This window comes from Pantherophis guttatus, chromosome 1 (assembly GCF_059756535.1).
Source record: "Pantherophis guttatus breed Tessera chromosome 1, ASM5975653v1, whole genome shotgun sequence".
Taxonomy (NCBI): Eukaryota; Metazoa; Chordata; class Lepidosauria; order Squamata; family Colubridae; genus Pantherophis; species Pantherophis guttatus.
In genome coordinates, this window is record NC_142063.1 from 241,221,850 (window position 1) to 241,233,369 (window position 11,520).

The following is an 11,520-nucleotide window of genomic DNA, read 5'->3' on the forward strand; positions in this document are numbered from 1 at the left end:
TTTGGAAGACGTTTTGCTTCTCATTCAAGGAGCTTCTTCAGCTTTGACTGGATGGTGGGGAATGGAGTCAGAGCTGAAGAAGCTCCTTGGATGAGAAGCAAAACGTCTTCAAAAAAACCAAGAACAACAGAAAATCCTGTTGTTGCACCTTTGAGGTAACCCATGACCTGAATGACTGAGAATCTCCACGGACAGTCCGGCATTTTGTCCGCGTCTCTCCTCCTGCTCTACCTCTTCCGTGGCCGGGATTTTGTCTGGAACGGCCTGAGCGAGCAGAGTCTGGCTCGCGTTTTGGAGCGGGGGTCTCCAACCTTGGCAACTTTAAACCTGGCGGACTTCAACTCCCAGAATTGTGGGAGTTGAAGTCCGCCCTGGCTTAACGTTGCCAAGGTTGGAGACCCCTGTTTTGGAGCACCGAATTTGGGCGCCAATTTGAAGAAGAAACTCCAAGAGGAGCCGCGATTCGGGCGGATCAGACGCGGCGGCAAAGAAAGAGAGAGAGAGAGAACCACAGCGAGCTGCAGCGGGTTAGAGCTGCAGCCCGAGACGGCGCTGCGCCCTTCAGGGGCCGGGCAAAGGAAGCGCCTCGCTCTGCCCTGCCCTTGAAAGGCCGCCATGAAAGACTCCCAATGCCGCGGCTGAGAAATAAAGAGGGAAGAAACGGCGGCGCCTCAGTCCCTGTCAAGGCAACTCGCTCCCTCGGAGGAGGAGCCGCCAAAGGGGAAAACCCACGCACCGAGAGCGCGGGGGAGGCGCGCCCGCTCTCCCAGCCCCTAGCGGAGGGATGCGGTACTGCAGGAGGGAGGTGCAGAGCCTTAGAGCTGGATGGCCGCGCTAAATTGCTCAGAGTTTGCGGCGGAATTACTTAATAAAGAAAGCCGCGAATTAAAGAAGGCGCCTCGACCTGAGCGCCTGTTCCTGGGTTCCGCCCTCTACTACACCCCGTCCCTGACTGAGCTTCGGAGGAAACGGCAGATCGTGGAGTTTATTAAGGTTACTCCAGTGAGGAAGGGAGACGGAGCAGCGTTCATTCAAACAGCTCTCTCCGCTTCTTTTCTCTGATCTACAGGGATGGTGGTGTTTTGTTTTTTTTTCCTTCCGCCGTGTCCTAATCTGGAGAAGGAAATTGTTTGATGTACTACGAGATGTTATCTAATTAGAACGTAAGAGACTTCATCTTGCCAGCAAGCAGGTCATATAATTAATGTTAATTTAACGCTCAGATTCTCAGCCATTAATTTTTATTCCCTTAAATGTAGTTTGGCAGGAGCCCCCTGATCCATAACAATGGATTTCACTGGATGTAATGGCACAACTTGATCTGCGGAGTGAATTACTTCAGACCTCCCTATCCCAATAATCAGATCCCATCAGGTATGCATTATTAAGCCATGTAATTGAATGGTCCATAGTTTGCATATCAGACTATTAAAATAATGCGCTTTGCTTTCCTTCTAACACGTAATGATACAGCCTCTGCGAATGTTGGGCGATTCTGATAATTATCACCAAATGACTACAAATGTTCTCTTCATTAAGATGATTTCTTTCAAGCATTTTTATTAAAATTTGAATAATGCATTAAATGGCCGCCTGTAGAGTCCCATCCCCACCCCCGTAGCAATAATATTCGCCAGCTACCATCCCCAAAGAAGCCAAAGTAGTTGAAACGGACAAAGTAAGAAACTTAGCAGCAGCGGAACAAAATTGTCGCCAAAAGTGATAGGATGCGACCTTTACAAAAAGTTTTCATTTGAAATGCCTCCCATTGTAGCAGTGAAGTTTCAAAATTATCCTAGATCTTGCCTGCTGTAATTCAGCCAGAAGGAATTAGAAGGAGGCAAGAACACCAAAAAACCCACATCATCCCCTATTTCCTTTCGTAGAGGAGGATAGCAACGACAGAATCAGAGTCAAATAGGATAAGTTTCCACAGTGCACTAAATTAAAATGTGGCTGGCTAATTACTCAGACGTTCGGTTTGTTGCCTGAGCCCTGACACCTGGCTAACTTAATAAATCAGGGTTCACTTAACCATGTCTGAATGTGTTGCGCGGATGTTTACCCCTTTTCTTCAACTGGAATATAAATTCTCCGGGTGTGAGGTGCGTTGTTTAGGGTCTCTGCAGAAAAAAACTCTCTTCCCTTAACAAAGGTTTATTCTCGAACGACTAATTCCTGTTTCACTTTTCAAAGCTGCTACCCTTTTCTTATGGGGAGAAGCTCCATTGAACTTCGTGGGGCTCCCCTTCGGGAGACCGAGCACAGCACATTTTCTCCCGTGCCATCTTGAGGCGCGCTCTTTGCCCCTATATTTGACCTAAAATCCACCATTATCTTGCTTTTCTGTTGCTGCCTTGCTGTTTTAGAGGCTGAAGAGCCCGCCAGCTAAAATTAGAGAGCTTGTGTGTGTCTCTCTCTCCGAAAGGGAAGAATTCACTGCTGCAAAATATGAAAGGACCTGCGCCCTCCCCCCTCTCCCCCCCTCCTCCCTCTCCCCCCCTCCTCCTCCTCCTTAATGGAAAATCTTTGCTGGGGGGGGGAGGGAGAGAAGTGGGTTTGTTGGTTTGGTTGTTGTTCGTCTTTAATTAGATAATCAAAAGACAAAAGAGGCTTCCGGACGCGGCTAACCAGGGCAGGGGGAAGAAGAGAGCCCGCGCTTCTGCTCGGCAAGCGCGGAGCTCGGAATTTACGGCTGTCCCCTACCCAGCCAGCCAGCCGAAGCTTGCTCGCTGCTTGAGTTGCAGAGAACTCCGGCAGACTCGGAGAGCGACGGCTCTTCTTCCAGGTGGCAGCTGATTTTTGCATTTTTCTTCGCTGGCTGGAATAAAAGGCCCGGGCCAGCGGCCCGCTTCTTTTACTGCCAGCTGGACAGAGCCCGCGTGAAGCCAAACGCTCACAGCAACGCGGGCCAGGTTCCCCAGTGGGACCTCAATCGGCTTAAATGGCGGGGCTCCGGTTTTCGCCGGATTCGTTGTGTGTAAACGATTCAGATTCTTAACAGTCGGGTGGGTGATCTGTCCTTTGCCCCCGCGGACTCGGCTCCCGCCTCTCCCTAATCCTGACCTGCGCCCTCACCTCCATCCCTCGTTTGAGGCCAGACGGCTCCCTTGGGTCGGGATTGTGGCTTTTATTTTACTTGGGGAGGGGGGGAGGGGACGGCCTCTGGCAGGAGCCCGGGAGAGCTGAGCGGGGCGAACTATGCGTGCTCTGTCTTCTGTTTGGTTTGGCGTCCTCGCTATAGCAACCAGCAGTGGGCTGACAAAAATGCACCCTGGCTGGACAATGAGCCCGGCCGCGCTGTTTGCTTCCCTCCTTCTCCCCTTGGAAAGCCTAGCAAGGGGAGGGGGGACACACCCACCCCTCCCTTCCCCCTCGCCAGCCGCCCTAGCGACCTCCATCCCAGCCCTGCGGGCGAGAGGAAGAAGGGGGGCTCCTCCGTCAAACGCCTCTCCCGCCCCCAGAACCAGCTAAATGCCCTTCATCATCCAGCGACGGACTGAAGGGTGTGTGTGTGTGTGTGTGTGGAATGGGATTGAGAGATGACTTAAAATCCTTGATTTCCTCACCGTCTATTCGCTGAGCCACTAACTCGGGTTTTCCCCCGCAGTTCAGCTGATCCGAATCTTAATGGTGGAATTCCTTGAGCTGGCCTTGGGACCTCTCCTTCCGGAGCCTAACCAGGCAAAAAACACCTGCCTATTTCTACTCTGAGTTGCCTTTATTTGGTCCTCACCACAGCCCTGCGAGGCGGTCTAATGTACCGCCACCGCCAGCCTTGCAGGAAGTAAAATCTGGTAGGCTCTGTCACCTTGGAGGGATGTCGGGGCAATCGCACGGGTGGGCTTATTCCTCCTCTCGGCTTTATTGGGCTCATAAAAAGGCTGCGGGTGGGGGGAAGTAGCAGTTGCCCTCCCAGAAAGCAGAAGTGAGTTATTTTAACTGCAACCAGTTCATTGAGGAGTGACTGAGGCCTTCCCACAGGGTTTGTCCAACTCCCACCAATTGTTTTAATCAGTCTCTTCTATTTGACTGGTGCTGGGCTATCAGGATAAAGTTTCACTGAACAACAGTTCTAGTTGAGTGTTTTTTCTCCACTTCCTCCTCTCGCCTAAGCTTTTCCTCTCCCTCACTTCTTTCTGTTATAGTCTTCACAGCTAGAGATAGGTAAAATATGGGGTCTTTTACACCCATACCTCTTTCCTCTTAAGTGGAGATAATGGCACCCAATTCGCTGGGTTCTTTTCAGAGAGGACATACGCCCAAAAATTACAGTAGTTGGAGGTGGAGGAAGCATCAGAGTAGATATAGTGCTGCATCCCTTTTTCTCTCTCTCCTCTCCCCAACCAGTTTTCCCCACTTCTAATCATTCAGAGCAGTCTATGCACAGCTTTCCTAAATGTAGCACCCTCCAACGTCGTATGACATTGTCCATTCCCTCTCCCACTCCCCTTCTCCCAGTCTATCCCCCTCTCTAGCTCCTTTCCCCTCTCACTCTTCGTCTCTCTCATACACATACAAAACCAGAACTAACACAGAGACAATGCATTACCAAGCAGTTTGTGATCCAGTACCTCTAGGGACACCAGTTTAGGGAAGGCTGGTGTACCTGTTCAAAAAAGTCCCCGAATCAAATAAATTCAGAGTTTATTTGAATTTCAGAGCTACAGGCATTTCTCTCCCTCACCCTTAACCTTTTGTGATTCTGAAGAAAATAGCAACTTTTTTTAATTATCGGGAAGTACCAGTAAATATTATGATGGGGCATGTTCCTCAGAGAGAGAGGGAAGGAGGGGGAGGGAGGGAGGGAGGAGGAGGAAGGAGAGAGAGAGAGAGAGAGAGAGAGAGAGAGAGAGAGAGAGAGAGAGAGAGAGAGAGAGAGAGAATAGGTTCATACAATAATAAATCCACACACACTGTGTAAAGAGAACATCCTCTAAACTTTGCCTGGGGAAACATGGTGTGCTGAAATGCTAGATTTCTACATTTCCCAACCCCAAAATAGTCTCTATCTACCTGGTTCTTTCCTATGTGTCAGAGTGCAGTTCCTCATTATCATCAGACTTTGACTTTGCAGCTGAGATTTAGGATACTCAAATCCAGCACATTTGGAGTTTGTGCAGGTTGCAAGTAGCTTGTTTAGAGAGAGACTTTATAAAGGACCGCAAAACCTGAGTTTGTCATGATCAGAAGAACATGGCAGTCTGTCCAGTACCCCTGGGAAAGTGGAAAGGGGTGATTGAACTGAGAAAATAAAGATCGGTTAAATGGCATTCCGAGGAAGGATTCTGGGTGACCTTCCCAGATATTCTCTTTTTTTAAAAAAAGGATTTAAAACTTGGAGAGTAAAGTGGGCAGAAAGATTTTAAGCATACTGCCAGTATCCTTGTATCCAGTCTACACCTAATTCACTTATTTAGCTACCAAAACTTTTAAAACACTTTTAAGGGCCGTTTTAAGTGGGCAAAAGTATGGATGTGTCTTTTTAAATTAAAATGCATCCTTTGCAAGCTATCAGCAAATAAAGTGATTTCTAACAGGATCTTGCTTCCCTCTAACATTTCGGTATAAATAAACACCAGTCCAAATTCAGAATGTCGTCTCCCATCCTGATAAAAACGATTGCCTTTCATCTCCCCCCCTCCCCCTTTCTCTACAGGTCTCACATTCAGCACTCCAAATTAACCTGCTTTCTTTTTGATACTTTGCAGTAAGTACCCAAGAAGTCCGGGGAAACTGCTAAAGACTGACTCACGTCCCAGTTAGCAGTGTTCAAAGCAGTATCTTGCCTGCTTTAAACAGCTTGGGTTCATGTTTAATGACACAATTCAGAAGCAGGCGATGAAAAGGAAGGTGGGGGGGTGGAGAGACACAGATTGATACCCAAGCATTCAACGCGTTGTAATTTCAAGTCCTGAAATTTCCACTCCTGCCTTTGCTGAAAGTTGCAAGGCATTTTAAACTTGCCAGTAGGTTTACGAATTGTCAGTAAAAGTCTGGCTGGGAGAAAAAAAGTGAGACATGGGCAGTAATTTCCAACCAACTGTTCAGGAGCTGGATGAGAGACTCGGAAAGGGAGACCATCTCCTGTTGGGTCTTCCCGGAGCTTGAATGGTTTGAATTTTTTTTTTTAAAAAAAATGTCTGTGCTGATTAGCCTTCCTCCAAAGAAGGGAGAAGGCCACTTTAATGGGCAGCTTTAATTTCAAGGAACCGCTCCAGCTATCCATTTTTACCCCCTTCTTATTTTCGGTTTCTTTCCGAAGTCCTGTGTTTGTGAAAGCCACCGGGAGGAGCCCCGACTTGAAAGTGTAGCTTTTCAGTCATCTTATAAATGCATCCCTGAGGCTGCCGTTCTGGCGACTGGAAGGCAGATTTCATTAAAGCAGCCCAGCTGCCTCTTTGTGCCAGAGCAGATTCTTGAAGCCATCACTTGTGAAGCCTCGGCTTCGGAGGGACTTCCCACCCACCCCCCTCCCGGCCCTTCTGGGTACAAGCCCTTAAAAGTTGAAGTTCCATTCATGTGGTGCGTTTGGGCTTTCTCTCTCTCCCTCGCTCTCCCCCCCCCCTCCCCTCCCTTCTCTCTCCCTCCAATACGTCGGGCTCCTACTAGCCTCAGTAGAGGAAAATAAAAAAAAGCTGCACCAAAGCCCAAGATTGAATGATTCGTCGTCCGTTCCGAAAGGTTGAAAGGGAACAAGATCAAAAGAGCCCAAGCTCACAATAATTACATTAAACGCATCCTGGGCAAGAGCACGTGTGCGCGCCCAGCTCTGAGCTTGGCCTTTCCGTGCGGGGCAAGGCATGTGGGGTGGGGGGGGGGTTGGAGCGATCTCAGTGTTTTACTTGGACTTGACTTGGATCAAGGTGTGAAAGTAGTAGAGCCAAGACAGTTGGTGGGGAGTAGGTGTGGAAGGGGTGGGTGGGAATTCTCCTATGCAGATTTAGTGCCACCGAATTCACTAGGATTAATTCCGCCAGTTAGTATAGAATGGGATTGCAAAGAAGTTACAAAAGGCCATCTTCCAAAAGGGCAGGCTGATAAACCCAATTTTTTTTTTTTTTACAAAGGAATGAATTATGCGAAATATGGGAACGAATCAGTTTGCTAATGTGGAGGTTACAACAATATATTACTCTCTCTCTTATCATCAATAAATCATTCTTATTTATTGCTTGCAAAATTACAGGGAAGGCACTGGGTTGAATCTAGAGATGGTTGCAGGTGTATGCGCCAGCACCAATGCACTCACACAGAGAGAGGTATTATTTGCTATTACAACAGGTAATGATTTTATGGTTTTCAAATGATTCCAATAGTTAGCAATGAACTGCTGATGCCAGGAAGAGTAAAGGGAGTAGACAGCAAGGAAGCCCTTCTGGCCTTGGATGGTTGTATCTTTCCTATCTCCAAGGATCTCCATTTATTGGCCATTCCCAATATAGTATAGTAACTAGACATATAGTAGTAACACCCTCGTTGAAGCGCTATAAAACCCTTTACCTTGACATAATGCCTTTAAGAAATGCGGCGGGTCAGAATTAAGAAATGACTAACATTTCTTAACATGAACCAACATATTAGTAATGAGAATGAGTTTTGCTTCAACTAAGATTGGCAGAAGGGCACAATCAAGCCGTGGTAACATTTGTGTGTGTGTGTGTGTGTTTCCATGCTTTTGCCTTAACTCGTCCCTAGCCCGGGAACGACGCAGGTTCCATGCGGCTTAGTAGATGTAGCAGTCTTAAAAGTAGTTTCCAATATCCCACCACTTCTCGCGCGCCTTTATTCCACCGTGGCTCAAAGGCAGCCTCGAGGGATATATAATCTAGGAGGTTTGTTACCTTTTCCTTTGGAAGGAAGCCAGCGGAGGCGGGAGAGGGACCGGGGAAGGGGATATATAGCACATGTCTTACTCGCCCTCTCCTCTAGTCTGCTGGACCCCAGCACCCAAAGGCGCCCTTACTAAAGCTTTCCTCCCGGCCCCAAAGCAATGCTGGAAGGAGCTTATTCCTAACCGGGATGCGCCGAAATGGGGGCGGGGGACGGAGAGGCGGGACTTGGCTTCCAGCATCTCCCGCGCTTCTCGGCAGGGGAAGACCCGGGAAGATTAATTTCAGCCGGGAAGGGGGGGTGCGGAGGAGGAGACGGTTCATGGAAAAAGGGGAAACGGCTGCGAGGAAGGAGGACCGCTTGTTTTGCTTTGAGTTGTTTTGTTTCGCCCTTTTTTTTTTTTTTTTTTTTTTGTAGAGCCATTCGCGGTCGTTTCTCCCCCGCGGAGCGCCTAAGGACTGACTCCCGGGATCTGCAGCTGCGTCTCCCAGCAAGAGGAGCGGGGCGTGGGGGGGGGGGCAGTTGTTTCCGGGCCTTGGGACCAAGCCGACCTTAGGACAACCTTGTCGGATTGGTGGAGAGCTGCGGCTTTTTTCTTCCAAGGCAGATCCAAAGCACACAGGAGCTCTGCAACGGATGGGAAGCCTGGTTGCAGGTGGCCAGAGCGAAGGCTGGATTTAGAATGCAAACCTTCCCCCCCCCACTCTCCCCCCCCCCAAATCTCTGCCCGAGGCCTCTTAGTGGATCTCTTTATTCAGAGTTCTCGAGAAACTTTTAATGGCTTTCGATCAGCCATTGAGACCATCAGAATTAAGGGGAGAAAAACCCAGCCGGTTCCTTTGTGGGCATCCTTTATGTCTCTCCCCTGTTGTTTTTTTCACTGGGCACGCACCCTCCCTGCTTGAAGCCATTCTCGTAGTAATGCATTGGAAGACACACAGAGAGAGAGAGACAGACAGACACACACACACACACACACCCGGCCTGGTTAACCACTCCTTCTCTGCGAAGCCGCGGACTGTTGATTTGAGCTGCGAATAAAGTAGAGAGAAACGGTTATTAATCCAGCAAAGCAAAACACAGGCGAGATGGCGCGTCTACCTAGAACTTTACATTGAAAGAGAATAAGTCGAACCATTCCTTGTTTCTAGATGAATTCGCTACCAGACTACAGAGGGAGAGGGAGAGATAATACATATTATATGTAGCTTCAAAACTTTTGAGAAAAGTAGCTGTTAACCGGGATGCTCTTAATAACTCCCAATTTGACAGCTAAGAGGCCATTTTTTTGTGACTATGTTTACCATTGTACATTAGTTCTAAAAAAGAGCCCCAATCAATATACTTCTTGGACACTTTTCAAACTATCGGCCACTTTGCGAATTCACCGACGTCATTTTACTGGGATGATCCACAGGCACAACCGCACCCGCATACCTTTACAGCCAGTTCAGTTTAACCAAGCGCAACGAAGACAGGGATATGCATATCACCCAACGCCCTGGAGGTCGGTCGAGATCCTTGCCAACCCCAAGGCACCCCGCCTTCAGCAAAGCTCCGAGCTCTCGGTTGCAAACGCTTTACGTTCAACCTGAAAGGTTCTTACGAGCTCTCCGGAGCCAAGAGGTGACATCTTTTTCTTCCTATTATCCCTGTTTGCCTATGCAAATGTAATATAAAAGCTATGTGTAGACACCACACACAGATTCTCTCTCTCTCTCTCTCTCTCCCTCTCCCTCTCTCTCTCCCTCTCCCTCTCCCTCTCCCTTTCCCTCTCCCTCTCTTACTCTCTCTCTCTCTCTCTCACACACACACACACCACGGAGAGAAATCTTCCTATCCAAATAACCTTCCTTTGGGTGATAAACTGTGGGGGGCTGGCTGAAAGGAAGCTGCTCCTAGCTTGTGGTGCTCGTAAATTCTCCCGCCTGTCTTGCCAGGGCCTTTCAATGCAAGGGAATATTGGAGTGTATGCCGTGTCCATAGCCTGACCCGGAGCCAGTATGTGGTTTAGCACAACAAAGCGGTGTTTCTCCTTGGCTGGAAGCAGGAGATAGGACAGCGGGTGCAACTCGGAGAGAGCCTTATTGGAAGGAAATGTCTGGGGCAGATTTCTCAGAACAATGGATGGATCCATTCGAGTTAAGCACCCGTTTGACCTCCCGCAAGGCCAGTAGCGCTTCTGTTGGAAACGAAGCGTTGATGTGAGACACCTTCCTTTTAAGAGGGTTGGTTTGGAGGATCTATTAAGAAGCCGGACCCAGCTATTGCCCGCCTCCCTCCCCCCCCCCCGGACGAGGGATTTAAGTCATAAATGGATTTAATCAAGGATGGGGAGGGGATAGTATTAGATCAGGGCTGTTTCGCTTTCCCTGCCCCTAAGCTCCTGCAAGAACAACACGCCTTCTTTGTGAAGAAAGAAAAGTGGCTGAACTGTAAACTCGCCGGTGGTCTCCCGGGAGCGAAAACCTCCGCACACAATCATCGCCCTTTAGGTTCGCCTCTGCGCTTAGCGCAGGGCTAAGCCTTCAAATTCTAAGTTTTGTTCTCCAGCAGCACCTGCTGCTGGGACACTTTGGAGACCCTTCCCCCCCTCCCACTCCCACCCACCCCATCTTTCTTATCCTTCCATTGCGGACAATGAGGAGCAGGTTTCTCTTGGATTATGGGGCGCCAAGACCCATAGAGACGTGCTTGGAGGGAGATAGGGAGGGGGAGGTGGCTGGAAAGCCCTCGGCGCCGAACTACATTGCCACTACATTGCACTTCTTTGGAGAATATCGGATCCCACTGATAGCAACGAGCCTCGCTTCCAAGCCAGCGGGGAGAGCGGTTATCTATATTTCTAGTAGCGCTGACAGGGCGAACCTCGCTCCTGAAAACGCGGTGCAAAGTTGGCGAGAGAAAGTCTCGTTCGAAGTGAGCCTTCCTTGCAAACCGGGAAGGTGGCTCCGTTAGAGGCAAAGAAAGACCCCCCCCAACCATTTGGACTCTCAAAGGAAAGCGTGGGGAGAGGCCCCGGCAGGCAAGGGATTCTAATCCAGCCTGCAAGACGTTGCTTTCCATGGAATGGATTGGCCCTTCTCTTTCTCTCTCTCTTTCTTTCTTTCTTTCTTTCTTTCTTTCTTTCTTTCTTTCTTTCTTTCTTTCTTTCTTTCTTTCTTTCTTTCTTTCCTCCCTCTCCCGCTGTCCCTTAGCCCTCCGGGTCTTGCCGGCGGGGGAAGGGGGGTGCCATAAGAGAAACGAGACTGGAGGGAAGAATTCAATCAAGTTGGCCATTAGCAAACCGGGGCACCCCTCCTCCGGCCCTCCGGAGCACTTTGCGTGCTGTTTGCCGTTTCCCTGCAACGGAGAGGCGGCTGAGTTTCGAACGGCTTCGAAAGAGGGGGTGAGCCTCATCTGGCTCCCCTACCCACCGGGCGCAGCGCAGGTGGCCAGAAGCGACTGAGCGGCTCCTTCTGCTTTCTCGGTGCTTGTTCATCTGTTTCTCTCTCCCCCCCCCCACCTCCTTTCTTTGCCTTTTCCTTTCCAACCCCCCCCCCCCACGTGCGTGCGCTCCTTCCTTCTCTCCCTCCTTAGAGTTTGATTACAAAGAGATGGGGGGGGAGAGAGAGAGAGGAGAGAGAGAGAGAGACGCTGTGTAGGAGGCGTGGTGTCAGCACCAGGGCCGGGGCCAATGGGAGGCTC